This window comes from Narcine bancroftii, chromosome 8, assembly GCF_036971445.1.
Source record: "Narcine bancroftii isolate sNarBan1 chromosome 8, sNarBan1.hap1, whole genome shotgun sequence".
Taxonomy (NCBI): Eukaryota; Metazoa; Chordata; class Chondrichthyes; order Torpediniformes; family Narcinidae; genus Narcine; species Narcine bancroftii.
Window position 1 is genome coordinate 87,421,996 of NC_091476.1, and position 15,104 is coordinate 87,437,099.

Below are 15,104 nucleotides of genomic sequence, written 5' to 3' on the forward strand. Positions count from 1 at the left end.
GAGGGGGAAGTGGAGCAGATGAAGGGGCTTTGTGTAGCAAGTATTTGGCCCAAAAATGGGTAAGTATTGAGGGGATAAGTAAAAACACAATGCTGGAGAAACTCAGCAGGTCAAGTAGAAGCAAAGATAAAGCTGCATAACCAACGTTTCAGGCTTGACCCCTTCATCAAGGTATGAAAAAATGTCAGCAGATGTCCAAACAAAATGCTGGGTGGGGTTTGGGGGTGGGGGGGGGCAGAGGGTGAAGCATTGTCCCAAAGGCAAAAGGTAAGACATGGATAAGGGACGGAGGGCAAACCAGCAAGCAGGGGGAGAAGGGTTGGCTCTGTGGATAGAGAGTGAAGCGGGTGGTGATTCGGAGGAAAGGAATGGGAGGGTGAATGGAGAGTAGGGGGGGGGGGAATAGCAGAAACCCAGAGAAGTCAATGTTAATGCCATCCGGTGGGAGAGTGGCCAGATGGAAAATCAGTGTTGTTCCTTCCTGTTGGGATGAAGCATTGAGGGCGCCAATTTCTGATAACCAGGCTATTCAAAGGTCCCAGGTGTCAGGAAAGCAAACCTTTTCTGGGTTTTGATTGAACTGTGCTTTCTGTGAACTTAAATAGTGCAGGCTCATCACCTGTATCGCATCCTGTGTGGTTGATGCACTCACTCACTTCCCTTGTCTTCATGGAACTGCCCCCAGCTCCTGATCCCAGTTTCACGAGCCACTCCCCACTGCTTAAATGTCTGCGATTGCCTGCCTTTCCCTACTGAAAAGATAGTGGCGCTGCAGGACAGGAACTGATTTAATCGTGGACCAGGCAGAGTGGGGAGCAGAAACGCAGCACTGCTCTGCAGGGTCTGACTGCCCAGTTGAGATGACAATGTCTCCGAACATGCTTTAAGTAGCCTGTTAGAAGAATCAACGCTGTTTTATTTAAAATCCTGCAACCACGAGGACTATGCTAAAGATGGCAGCACACGTGCTGTGCGACAAACCACAAGGGGTTCAAGAGAGCAGCAGAAATCGGGAGAACCCCCCCTTTCCACTCCCCCATTGAGGAGAAACATGGGTAGTTTTCTCGTCAACTTTCTCATTGCATCCTAGCATATAAGATAATCAACAAACTGATTTGTTACAGTCCTTGGTTTCCGTCTTAAAAGTACAGCAAGGATGTAAGAGACTTTAGTGTAAGATTAGCAGCTAACAAAAAAAGAGAATTCTCCACTGGACAATTTTAAGAAAAAAATACTGTCATTAACTCGATACAGAGGAAATAAACTAATTTTCAAAGTGAATGGCACATTTACAAAGGTAAAGGCAGAGAGTAGTAAGCTTGATGGGGCAAGGTATGACCAGCAGATGAGCTCCCAGCCATCTATGCAATTGGTGAAATAGTGATCTTCAGCTCAGGCAGGGAGCCGAGCCATCAGTAATTGGGCTAGATTACCAGGGAGTGCTGTAACCTCAGTCTTTTTGACAATGCAGAGCTTAAGGGAGTGAATGCAATACCATTGTGCTGTCCACAAGCGTCACCTGTGAAATATGCAAACATGAATCAAGAGAGGCCAAGGAACAAACAGCAATGTTACCAAGGGGTCAGAATTCACAGATGTAATGGTCCTGCTGCCAACTTTCTCTCAATGAAACTACCTGCACTGAATGTTATCCTTTTTTATGAAAACATGGAGACTGAATCATATAATGAAAAGTGGCTGCCTGCGGGCAGAGAGGAGCGATTGCATTGTGTACTGGAGCAGTTAGTACAACAAACAGCTCAGCCCCCAGCGTGTACATCCTAATGTGCCTAACAGGGCACTTAAACCAAATCATAACAAGGAGGTCAAAACGAGAAAAATAACTTTTCTTCTTTTTGAAAAATTGATGGATCACTTCCAACAGACTGTGGCTGTGTTCATTATTAGCTGTCCCCTTGTCGTAAGAACTTCTCTCACGGGGAAGCTTTTTGCACCGCTTCCTTATTTGAGATTTACTCCTTTTTCTCCCCCCTCTTTCCAACAATAAAAATGTTCAGAGAAACAGGCTTTCCTGCACCATGAGTTCTGAGGTCAGAGGCTAAGATAAATTTGTTATTTTTATATGTGTGGCTAAACCACTGTTTTACTGGGATTGGAAACTGCGGGGTGGACACTCCTCCTGAGACCGACCCTGCCCACAACCCCCTTGCGTGCTCCCCATTCACCCTGCTCTGATCGGTCGATGAGGTAGGTTGATGCTCCAGTCGATAGTCAATAAAAGCTTATCAGTTTCACAACCTCAGTCTTTTGTGGTAATTGATGATGCATTGGTTTTATTGACTATAATTTTTCAAGTAAATGGAGCAATGCCTGAAACCCGAGAGACTCAACATAGACCCTCCATCGTCTGACGCTCTGAACATGTTCGAACTCTGGATATGCTGCTTTGAGGACTTGCTGATGGTGACTGAGAATGTTGTTAACATGGACGAGGATAGATGGAAGCTTCTCTTCTCACGAGATACGCCCCTGATCTTCCCAATGATCAACGACGCCAAATCGTATGCAGGGGTCATGGCTACACTGATGGTCCAGTATCGCAGAAGAGTGAACGAAGTCTATGCATGACACCTCCTGGCTACCAGGAAGCAGCGATCTGGTGAGTCGAGCTCCAAGTACCTTCAGACACTCTGCAGGGTGTTCATCTGCAAGGCCATTTCAACCATAGACAACACAGAGGACCTCATCTGGCTCATCCGCTCGGACATCCGCTTTGTAGCCAACATCCGCTCCGGAAACATAAAACAGTGACTCCTGGAACAGAAGGTGCTCAACCTGCAAGGGATGGTTGAATTAACAGAGACGCTGGAGATGGCCATCCAAAACTCAAATGACTACTCAGCCACCTCTCGGCCGCTCAGGGAGCTGGTATCTTGGAACTGAGGATTGTTCCACTCCGTGAGCGACAGGTCACAAGCATCATCACTCTCCTCGGCTGCCATGGTGGATGATCACCCCAGATGCTCTTTCTGCGGGCAGGACAAGCACCCGAGGGAATGCTGCACTGCCAAGGAGGAGGAAGGTGCTAGATGTGGGAAAAGAGGACATTACACAAAAGTATGCCAGTCTAAACCACCAGCGAAACCTAGCAGCGCCATGTGCGGGCAGCCATCACCCCGGACACTGCAATTGGGATCATCTCCTCTGCGGACCTGCAATACCATGTATGACTGCCATTTTGGACCATACGCTGCCACCATTTTCTCAGGCCTGCAGCACCATGGGGGAAACAGCGAATGCTGCCATCTTGGGAACTCAGGGCCTCGTCGGAATGGACAGCAAGTTTATATTGGCCTCCATCACCCTGAACCAAGAGGACCACACAAACTCACCAGGTCCATGATGGAGATCCAGTTAAATGGGTGTGTAATAAACTGTTTGTTTGACAGCGAGAGTATGGAAAGTTTTATTCACCCCAATACCACTAAGCGCCTATCCCTCAATGTACGCCCAGTCAACCATAACATATCACTCGTGTCCAAATTCCATACGGCAGGCATCCACGGGTCCTGTGTAGTGACTTTGACCATTGGAGGCATAGCTTACAGACACTTCCACTTCCTCGTCATGCGGCAGCTCTGAGCCCCCTCACTGCTGAGGCTGGACTTACAATGAGAATTTAAGAGCGTTACATTGGAGTTCAATGGGCTCCATCTTTCCCTCACCGTTTGCAATGAACAGTTCCTCGACGGCCCTCTGTGCACAATCTGTGGGCTCTCAACCTTCAAGGTCACCCCTTCACCACTATTTGCAAATCTCACCCATATCTGCAAGCCCATGGTCACCTGGAGCAGGTGATACTGTGCCACAAACAAAGCATTCAATAAGTTGGAGGTTCATTACTTGTTGAGCAAGGACATCATCAAGGTTATCAATAGCCCCTGGAGGGCTCATGAGGTCGTGGTAAAGAATGGGATAAAGAGCAGGATGGTCGAAGACTATAGCCAGACCATCAGCCAGTACATGTAGCTTAATGCATACCCCATCCCCTGCATATCCAATATGTTGAATCAGATTGCTCAATATTGGGTATTTTCCATAATTGGCCTAGAATCGGCCTATCACCACTTACTGATCTGCCCGAAGTGCAGTCAGTATACTGTACTCAAGGTGGATGGTCATCTCTACCACTTCCTTCAGGTCCACTTCAACGTCACTGCCTTTCCAGGTGGAGAGCGCTGTACCTGACTCAACCAAGCGGGCAGACCAGACACCTTCTTCTCATGCACCCTCAAAGGCCCTGTAATTCGCCACTCCTCAGTCGAAAAGGAGGCCCAGGCCATCGTGGAGTCTGTATGCCACTAGAGGCACTACCTCGCTGTCAAACGATTCACCCTCCTCACAGACCAGTGGGTGATTGCCTTCATGTTTAACAACAAGCAGAGGGGAAAAATCAAGAATGAAAAAATCCTCAGGTGGAGAAACGAACTACCCATCTATCATTATGACCTACTATACTGGCCTGGCAAATGTAATGAGGCCTTAGACACCCTATCCTGAAGGAAGTCCCAGTATCCAAATGGACAAATTGCAGACACTCCATAACAACCTCTGCCACTCTGGAGTGACTAGGTTCTTCCATTTCATCAAAGCCCAGAACCTACCATATTCCATTAAGGAAGTCAGAACAATGGTGAAAAATTGCCAGGTCTGCACCGAGTGCAAACCACACTTTTACCATCAGGACAAAGTTACCTGGCCCTTCGAGTGCCTGAGCATCGACTTCAAGGGGCCTCTCCTTCCTCAAATGGAATATCTATTTCCTTACCATCATTGATGAATACTCTCACTTCCATTGTACCATCCCCTGCACGGACATGACCACGACTACAGTCATCAAGGCCCCCCGCAATTTATTCACTTTCTTTACCCACATCCACAGTGACTGGAGGACCTAATTCATGAGCGACGAGCTGCGCCAGTACCTGCATCGCCATGAGCCGGACCACCAGCTATAATCCCAGAGGGAATGGGCAGGTGGAAAGGGAGAATGATGTGGTCTAGAAAACCATCCTCCTGGCCATGGGGCCTCCCTGTTTCCCACTGACAAGAGGTCCACCTATGCGCACTCCACTCCATTCCATCACTCTTATGTATGGCCATTAACAGTACACCTTGTGAACAGATGTTTACCTTCCCTAGGAAGCTTACGTCAGGCTGCCTGCCTGGCTGACCTCCCCGGGACAGGTCCTGCTTCAAAATCCCCAGTACACCTATGTGGCCTTCCCCGATAAGCACGAGGATACCATCGGGGGCCCCTCCGACTGCTCTATCGAACACCAACAGATTCTCTCCCCCTGAGGTGGCACACCACCGGCCTAATGCAGGGGGAAACCTCTGTACCTGCAGGAGTGTGTAAGGGGACAGGACAACACCTGGCCGGCTGTCAATCAGTTGGCCTGAATGGATCAAGCCCCACCTGGTCAGGTATCTATCACCCTCCGGGATATAAGCCTGCGCCAGCCTCCCAAGGCCTCACTCAGAGTTGATGGAGCCACAACCAGCCTGGCTCTGTGAAAGTCTTTGTGGATTAAAGCCTGTTGTATAGTCTTTATCTTGTGTGTGTCTGATTCTGGCTAACAGTACACCACACTGATACCTTGAGGGGGGCGGGGTGTCCCTGAACCTGCTGCCGACCACACACCACCCATGATGCATCAGCATCACACTCCATCCTCCCTTCACCTGTCCCTTACCCCCGGAGAACTATAACCGGTGACGACGGACCTGGCACACAAGCTGGCCAGGGCACCACAGCTGCGCTCAACCTTTACCATGTCATGCGCTGCAGCAAAGGAGACACCCCCAGCCCTCTGACAGACTTGACCAGTATGTGAAAATATATTTGCTTCATTTTTTTTTCTCTCTTACCCCGCAGGACTCTTTTTATAAAGGAGGGGTGAATGTGGTTAGACCACTGTTATACTGTGATCGGCTGCTGCCGGCTGAACATCCTCCTGAGACCGATTTTACCCATAACCCCTTGCATGCTCCCCATTTACCCTGTTGATGAGGTTGGTTGATGCTCCAGTCTATAGTCAATAAAAGCCTATCAGTTTCACAACCGCACACTTTTGGGGTAATTGATGGATCATCAATATGGCTTTGAGTGGCACTGTTAGTGCAAAGCTGTTACAGTGCCAACGTTCAGGAGCAGGATTCGACTCCCACACTGTCTGTAAGGAATTTGTACGTTCTCCCCATATCTGTGTGGATTTTTCCTGGGGGCTCCGGTTTCCTCCCAATGCTCGAAATGTACTGAGGTTGTGGGTTGACTGAATAGAACATTTCACTCCCACAGGCACTTTGGTGGTTGAACTAATTCAGAACCTTGTGGAGGAAGGCTTTCTATATGTGTAAAGGATGGCTTCCTCAACTAAGATGTCAAGGAATCAACCAAAGAGCCAGTAATCATGAACTGGGGTTGTGCAATGAGGCAGGATTAATTGTTACCTTGTTGTGTGAAGTCCCTTGTAAAACAATGCCCTCAATATGGAAGAATATTTTTATATATCAGAATGGAAGATTACTCTGTTAATTCAGAAATATGAGTCCAGAACTGAAATCAGGGTAATTATAGTGATATTAGCAAGATTAGACTGGCAAGGTGCACCTAATGGTAGATGGTCAATAGAGAATGGCAGGTTCTTAAAGATCAAAGGGCAGAACTGTACATCCCTGTTAGCAGGGAGGTGACTCAACCATGGCTAATGAGGGAAATCAGAGAATACATTACAAGCAAAGAGTAGATTGGATAGGTAAAATAGCAAGCCTGAGGACAAGGAGAAACTTATACTTCAGCACAGGAAGTCACAGGGTCTAACTGGAAAGGAGAACGTGTGAGAGTACAATTACAGGGAACATAAACATTAGGCCTTTTCACAACGTGGGCGAGCAGTGACCCTACTTGGACCAGGGTGAAATTCCAGGGAAGGCGGCCTTTCTCACCATGGTACAAATTCCCTGTAATTTGCCCTCCCCAGCAATTTAGTGGGGGAGTCCCACTCCCAGCAATGATGTACGGTATGATGCATTAACCACTCACAGGAAATCCTACATGAACTTAGAAGACTATATAGGGATAGGGACACAGAGACACACACACACACTCACACACACACACACACACACACACACACACACACACACACACACACACACACACACACACACACACACACACACACACACACACACAAAGCAATTAACAAATAGCAGAATGAACTGATTTATTGAAGGCAAATTGAGGTTGACAGGGTTAAATGCTGAAATAATGACATGATGACACAGGGACAAAAGCACTGACATAATGACACTTCCCCTGCTCAGCCCTTTGCCGATTCAAACTGCGGGGTAAGAGCGACCTGGGTAATTTTCCCGGGCCGACATTTTCACACCACCAGTTCATGAGAAGGTTCCTGGGAAATTTTCCTGGGAATCGCCATTTTACACAGTGGTGTTAAAAGACCTACTGACTACAAAACCTTCCATAGATACACCAAGAGAAAATGGCTGGTTAGAGTCAATGTAGAGCCCTTGTGGCCAGAATTAAAGGAATTCATGAAAGGGAACAAGGAAATTGCAGACCATTTGCATAAATTATTTGGTTCTGTTCTCTCACGAAGGAAGGTACACAACATTTTGGTATACTAGAGGAGTGAGGGATTAGCAAAGGTAAGAATGATGGAAATGGTTATCAGTTGTGAAATTGTGTTGAGTAATAATGTTGAAAGTCGATGAAGCCCCAGGGCCTGATGAGCTACAACCCAGATAATCAGTGGCTCTAGAGAAAGTGAATGCATTAGTGATTATTTTTCAAAATTCTCGACGTACCTGGGTCAGTTCCTTTGGATTGGAGGATTGGCCTGACTTCAGTTGTGGGGAATACGTTGGAATCAATAACACTGAACAAATATTTTGCTTCCTGAACACTTTTGGATGTATTTCATGGAATTTGGGTTACTTATCATGAAAATCACCGTAAAATGTTCCTATCATGTACAGTTGTTTAGATTACAACATAATTTTTGTGACTTCCTGTCATATTTTAAATCTACTAGTATATTACCCACTAAGCAAGCTGTTTTGGTCAGTCCAAACCTGCCCGGGCATGCACTATCAGGGCTTTAGCCATTGGGCAGCATAGCTGGCAAACCACGCCATGCTGGTCAACTGGATCGACAGGTTGGACACCCATGGAGAAAAAATAGGGTACCATATGATTTCCCTCCTGGAGGAATCAGGGTGTCCTGAGACCAGGGGCAGTTGTGGGGGAGCCCTATAGTTACTGATATCCCTTCTTAGGCACCAGTGGGGTGTCACGTCTGATGTGAGTAATTAGGGTGCCAAGAAAGATGAACAGATTGAATCACTATAGCTCCATTGCAGGCCTCTGTGGAAGACACTGGCTGCCGCCAGGACGCATATCGGCTTGGAGGCTGCCTGCCAGCTAGTCAAAGAATGGCAGATTCAGGGAGCCCGCTGATCCATTTGGCTGGTCGATCCTATAAAAATTAGAACTATCATGACACGTGGGGAAGAGAGTGATGCGTGGTCGAGATGGGGACATGCGGCTGGACAATGATGACTTTGAGGAGGCCGAGTCCGAGTATGAACCCTTCGCTGCTGCATCCCAGAGACCTTGCAAGTCCCGGCCGGTAACCACGGGGGTGCCAAACCCACCATGAGGACCTCGCGTCGACCTTCCGCAAAGGGGAAATTGCTGAGAATGGAAAGGGTCTGGGCGGACGGGTCAGGGGCTGGTATGAGATCGAATATTTCGAGATACTGCCAATGGTCAAGCGAGCAATTAGCTGCATGTCTACTCTGACTGCAGGACATGGGGGCCCCCCATATTTGCCTCTCCAACATAGAGGCTAACACTCTGGGCAGTCTGTCCCTGCAGCAGATGGTTAACAACTCCTTGTGGGTGTCACCTGAAGGGATCAATGTGGGCACCACTTTGTGGGTTTGGAGTTTCATTTTTATGCTTTCAGTATGGAAATGAGAATAAAATGACTCTGACTCTGGATGGTAACTGCGGTGCAGCCAGGTTTAGAGTGGGACCTGACATGTCGACTGCAGTGACACCCAGTCAGCAAGAGCACGAGAGTCATTAAGGAAAGAGGCCTTATTACTAGCCTCTATGACGGGGATCGTGGGCGCAACCTCCCTGAGGACGCCAGGGTAACCTCCACCTTGGTGGGGCACCTAGTCACCACCGTCTGCCCTGACCTCAGAGGGGTGGTCTCGCCTTTAATAGGTGACTGGCAAAACTGTCTGGGAAGCCATTGCCCTTCTGGTGGGGCTAGAATATTTGGAATGGGGAGCACCCACCGGAGGGGAGGGAGAGTAATGCATAGGTTCTCTGAAGGGGAACAACGCACGATGCTGGCAAGAATGGCGAGACCACATTCCCCTTGTTCCCTTGCCCTAACATGTGTTGGTGTAGACCGTGCCCACAAACATGGCATCTCTACCCCTGCTATGTTCATGATGTGCCATGAGTAATGCAAGAAAAAGCCACAAAAACCTGCACCATCCACCATCCATCCCACCGCACAGCCCACCATGCCCCTCGCTACGCAGCCTTCTGGTCGTCCCTCAGCCAAGGTGGTGCCTGCTTCATTCAGGACAGTGATTATCTCACTGACGCGACAGGAGGTCACCAACAAAGTCACACAATCGTACCAGACACCACACCTCCCCCACTCCCGCAGCAGGAAACATTGTGATCCCTTCTACATAGGACAGAGGCCAGGGACCCCAGCTGATCCATTCATCAGTCCTGTCCTACCCAGGTGACTTGAGGCCATTTATCTCAGTGGCCGTACTCTGGGAAAAGGGAAACATCCAGCACTGGATGGTGCTAGTCGACACTGGGTCAGAACCCACAATGAACCCTGTGAATCCCAATGGGTGGTAGAGGGGCCAGGGGGATCCATCCTCTCAGCCAGAGGTCACTCTTCACCTCTCTGTCAGCAATGAGCCTTCCCATCCCGTCCTGGTCCTAGTAGCACTCTCCCCTAAGTGAATTCTCAGAATGAATGCGCTCAAAGGGCAGCCGTTGCAAGGAAAAACTTACCTTTGGGATTGTCTGGGCAACCACTGTCATTGGGACAGCCAAATGGACTCCCCTTGCCATTCCCCTCCTTCCTTCCCAGGTAGTCTGCACCCACCATTATCGGCACGAGGAGATCATCTAGGGGGTGATCAGACCTGTCGTGTCCCCCTTCAATAGTTCAGTGTGGCCCGCCCACAGGAAAAATGGCATATGGCACATGACAATAGATTACTGCAAATTAAGTAAATTCTCTCCCCCCCCCCCCCTTTATAGTGGCCATTCCCAACATGGTCACATTGGTCAAGGATATCGTGGGCAGGGATAACAAACCCTGGTAACTGTGCTGGACTCTATCCCCTGATGCCCCAGAATCAGTTTTCCTTCACATGGGGTGGCATGCAATATACTTTTGTCACCTACCCCAGGGATATCTCCAGAGTCCCAACCGCCACATATGACATAAAAAATATTACCCTTTCCCCTGATATTGACACATCATTACATTGATGACATTCTGATCCAGGGCCCCATGGGGGAGATAGGGACTGGACTTGCTCATCTCTGCTCTCCACACTCGTGGCTTGGCAATCAATTGGGAGAAGGTCCCAGCCACCCCATCTTCTTCCTTGGAATCCAATAACATTCAGACCAGAGGGATGTGCTGAAGATGGAACAAAATAAAATCTTAAACACAGCAGTGCCCACCAATAAGGCTGAGCTTCGTCGGCCTTTTAGGCTACTGACAGCACTTCACCATGCTGCTGCACTCAATGTATGCCATCGCCAGAAGAAGACCACCTTTCAGTGGGGCCCTGAACAGCAGCTAGCCTTTGAAACAGCAAATGGAGCAGGCACTGCCGTGAGCCTCCCGACAGACCCCAGTCCCCTTTGAACTCTAGGTCTCAGCCACCACCACAAGAGCTGAGCGGAGCCTTTGGTCGAAAAATAATGGCTGCAGAGTTCCACTTGACTTCAGGACAAAGACCCTCCCCGAGCTTGTCTCCCGCTATACCCTTTTCGAACGCCGGCTCCTGGCATTCTATTTGGCTCTCCTCACCACAGAGCACCAAACGGCCAATAAGACTGTTGTACTCCGGCCTCACCTGCCCATTATGCGGTGGATCAAATCCTCTGATGCATTCCTCCATTGTTAAGTGGTGGTGGTAGATTGCAGACCAGGCAGAGATAGAGGCAGGGACAGAAGGAGTCAGCAGGCTGCACAAGAAAATCATGTCCCTCCCTGAGAGTCATGATCCCCTTCCCCAAGTCCCCCGCCCCCCCCCCCACCCCATATCATGGCTTCAGCTGTTTGACTCCCTCACCAAAGAGGAACAGCAAGTGTGGTTAATGGACGTCTCCAGTCGATGGAACAACAGGAAGTAGCTATGGCACTGTAGCCAGGCATGGGTAAGACCCTTACTCAAGAAGGAATAGGGGGATCAAGCCAGCTTGCGGAGCTGGCGGAGTTAGCGCTCATAATTAAATCAACATTGGGTCCTGGCAGCAGCGAAAGGGATGGTGATTTGGATCCCTCGATGACCCAACACGGGGTGAAGATCCACAATCACCCACTATGGGATCAACAGCACTGGAGGTCTACCCCAACCATTTGCGGTCCACCCACACCAACAAGGCCACAGCAGAGGCCATTCAGAATGCTGCTATGGACCATACAGCATAAATCTGCACATGCTCCGCCTGCCCTGGCAACATGGAACTATTTTTGTAGTTATCTTAAAACTACAGAATCATGATAAGGAGGGCGGATTGTAGAAATGTAGAAGGTTGTGTTCATTGGATAAATGTAGAAGGTTGTGTTCATTGGATAAATGTAGAAGGTTGTGTTCATTGGATAAATGTAGAAGGTTGTGTTCATTGGATAAATGTAGAAGGTTGTGTTCATTGGATAAATGTAGAAGGTTGTGTTTATAAGATAGCTATAAGATTGTTTATAAGAAAACTAGCACAGGTTTTACTCAATCAGAAGCTTACAGAGAACAGGTTATTAGTTTATAGCTAACTCCCAGACAGGAATCAATTTTCATCTCTTCTACAGAATCCCAGGCTCCAGGTATCCTGATGCCTGCCTGATATCTTTAACACAATAGTGCTAACTGACTAGGATAGAGCGAGCCAATGAGCTGTCAAAAGGCAGCCCATTCATAAATCGGTTTCCCGCCCAAATGCAACTGATCGAGTTACTACCAGTTAGACACGATGTAAATTGTCAAAGGCTGCAATAAGCATCCAGCATCACTGACAGTGCCACTCAGTCCCTGGTTGACATTGTTTCTGCCCGGAAGTTTTGGCCACCATTATTAACTTCAATAATTTAAGATTAGAGTGAAACTTGCCATTTGCATGTGTTCAATGGAAACCAGACATCAGGCAGGCAGAGAACAGATATTGGTGGGGACTGAGAGCAACCCTTCCAGACTTCTGTTGATTTTTGTATTCAAGAAAGATATCTCTTAATTACGACTTGTACAGGAGAATAAATGATTGACAACAAACCATTTCCCTATCTCTAGGAAGAAAATATGCAAAATGCAATACATTCAAAGAAATGATATCCAATCTGTATGCAGGAAAATCCCTTAAATATTGTTCCCTGTGACTGAGTTCTTTGACTGAGACCAAACAGTCTTAGTGAGGTGGCCTTGTCTACCCAACACTACAGACTGTTCTTTCCCCCTAGTGATATTTGAATAAAGTCTGTTTGAATTGTACTGTGTGGCTTGGGTGTACTTTTTGCACCTTGACAGGAGCATGGCCATCACACTGGCATAGTTGGCAATCTCTCGCTGGGCAGATCACTGCGTATGTTGTAACTGGAATAATGGACGGAGCAGCAGTGCGCCTTCAGGACCCTTGAGCCCGAACTCCTTCACTGACCCAGGGTGACAATGTGGTCCCTCATATGAGGTTGGTCTGGTTCCCTGCTGAGAGGAAAAGAACCAGAGCACAAGTCGCAGTACCTGAGGTGAGATGAGTTTACGTTGAAATGACAGGACTTTACATTAAAATGAGATAAGTTTACGTTGACATGAGATGAGTTTAGATTAAAATGATGAGTTTATGAGAATTAAGAAACTGAAGATGTTGATGATCTTGACGATAATGGTTGAGTTTCATGAGTATTGAGAAATACATATAGGTGCTAGACGTCACATAGTCTATAGCTGACAAATTGAGAAAGTTGTACTGCCAGATGAAGGTACATGTGAAAGGGTACGTCCTGACACTTGGGTATCATTTTGGGCAGCTGGTGCTTCTCAACCAGATTTATTTGAACTATTCGGCCATACGGTGTGTCCCCAAAGTAAATTATGATACTTGACTTCTCGGAATCAGGTTACCTTGGTAGCTTGAATCATATTATTCCTGATAAGTGCAAAGGTCACTTGAAAAATGACTCAGTCAGATTCAAGCCACCTTGCTACAAAAGTTACTGTCTGGCATCTATTCAGAAAACAAGCTGGAAAAATGGGGCAGACTATGGATAAAAGCTGGGATGGGTGCCCAGGACAAACAAGGTGTCATATAAATCTAACCATGGTAAATAATACCGTATCCTGCTGGTGGTATTAACTCTGAAACTAGGAAATGAAACAGTGCCAGCAGGAGGGACGTGGAATATTGGTTCAATTGCCAACACTGAACAACTACTGTGGCAAAAAGACGCCTCTAAGAAATAGAAAAACAGAATTAGAGAATGGAAGGAGGAGGCTCACAAAGAAAATGGGATGAGGAAAGGAATGAGAATTGGAGGGGTAAAGCAAATAGAAGGGGCAGAGCAGTTAGTGCTCAAATTGGACAACAAAATCTGCGGCAGGTTTTGCAGTCAGAGTGCGACTGGCATGATAAACAACAACAGAAGAGGGATAAGAAAAATAAATTAAAGCACTAAATGATTAATAAAGTAACGAGAAAACAAAATGACATATTGAGGGGCGTGGTGATGGCATAGGGGGAAAACATGGAAAACGCCTCTCCTGGCAGAATTAATTAAAAACCAACTATTCTTTTTTAAAAAAAAACAGTGGATAACTTTAAAGTTCTTCTAAAGGTCTCAAGAAATGGTTACAAGAAAATCTAAATCCCAACCGCTTAAGAAAACGGCTACAACAGAAATAATTGTAATGGAAGAAACTAGCCTACCCTGAAAATTCAGCCCCCAATCTTGATTCCTCTCTGCCCATGTTCGGCGCCACATCCTCGGGTAAGGATCCAATCTCCAGGTCCACCTTCTCTGGGAGCTGGGAAGATGGTGCTGGAGCATGGAAAAAGACGGCAGAGGTAACTGCCAAGGAATTGCGCACATGCGCGAATCTTCGCGCTTGTGCTCAATGGAAGTGATTAGTATGGAGACTGTGGGCCCAGCCACAAGCAGCATCATTAGTCAAATGGGGGCTAGATAAAGAGCACGTGCGCATTATCAGCCATTGACAACATCAACAGAAGAGGAGGTCAGAGTGGAAGAAGAAAGATATGTGGCACAGTCGGAAGGAGAGGAGACAGAAGAAGAAGGAAGAAGTCAATACACTCAAGGTCAAGTGGGAGCATATTAACTCCTGAACCTTTGGGCCTACAGATTTTTCATAAAATTTCTGAACAAATTAATTCCATGAGTGAAAAAATTGACACAAAATTTACAGAAGTAAGAACAGATTTTGCTGCACAATCTTGAAAATATTCTTCAAACATTTGAACTTTAATTTTCATTTTACCAACAGTTTAAATACACTTTTCCATATCTGCCTTCATTACAGTCAAGCTCCTTTGAAGAAGAGGGAAGAGTTCAATCTGGTTAAGAAGATTTTATATGATAAAGGTAATGGATTTGTGTTGTGATACTTGGCTACTTGGAAAGATTTTATTCCAGATCACCAGAACATCTTCTTCATCAACTATATTCAGGCTGAAGATTTTGTTAAAGATCTGCCCAAGGCTTGACCACCACAAGAGGACTTGTTGAAATGATTTATTAAAATGGGGACCATTGGTTCTCCTCTCTTTA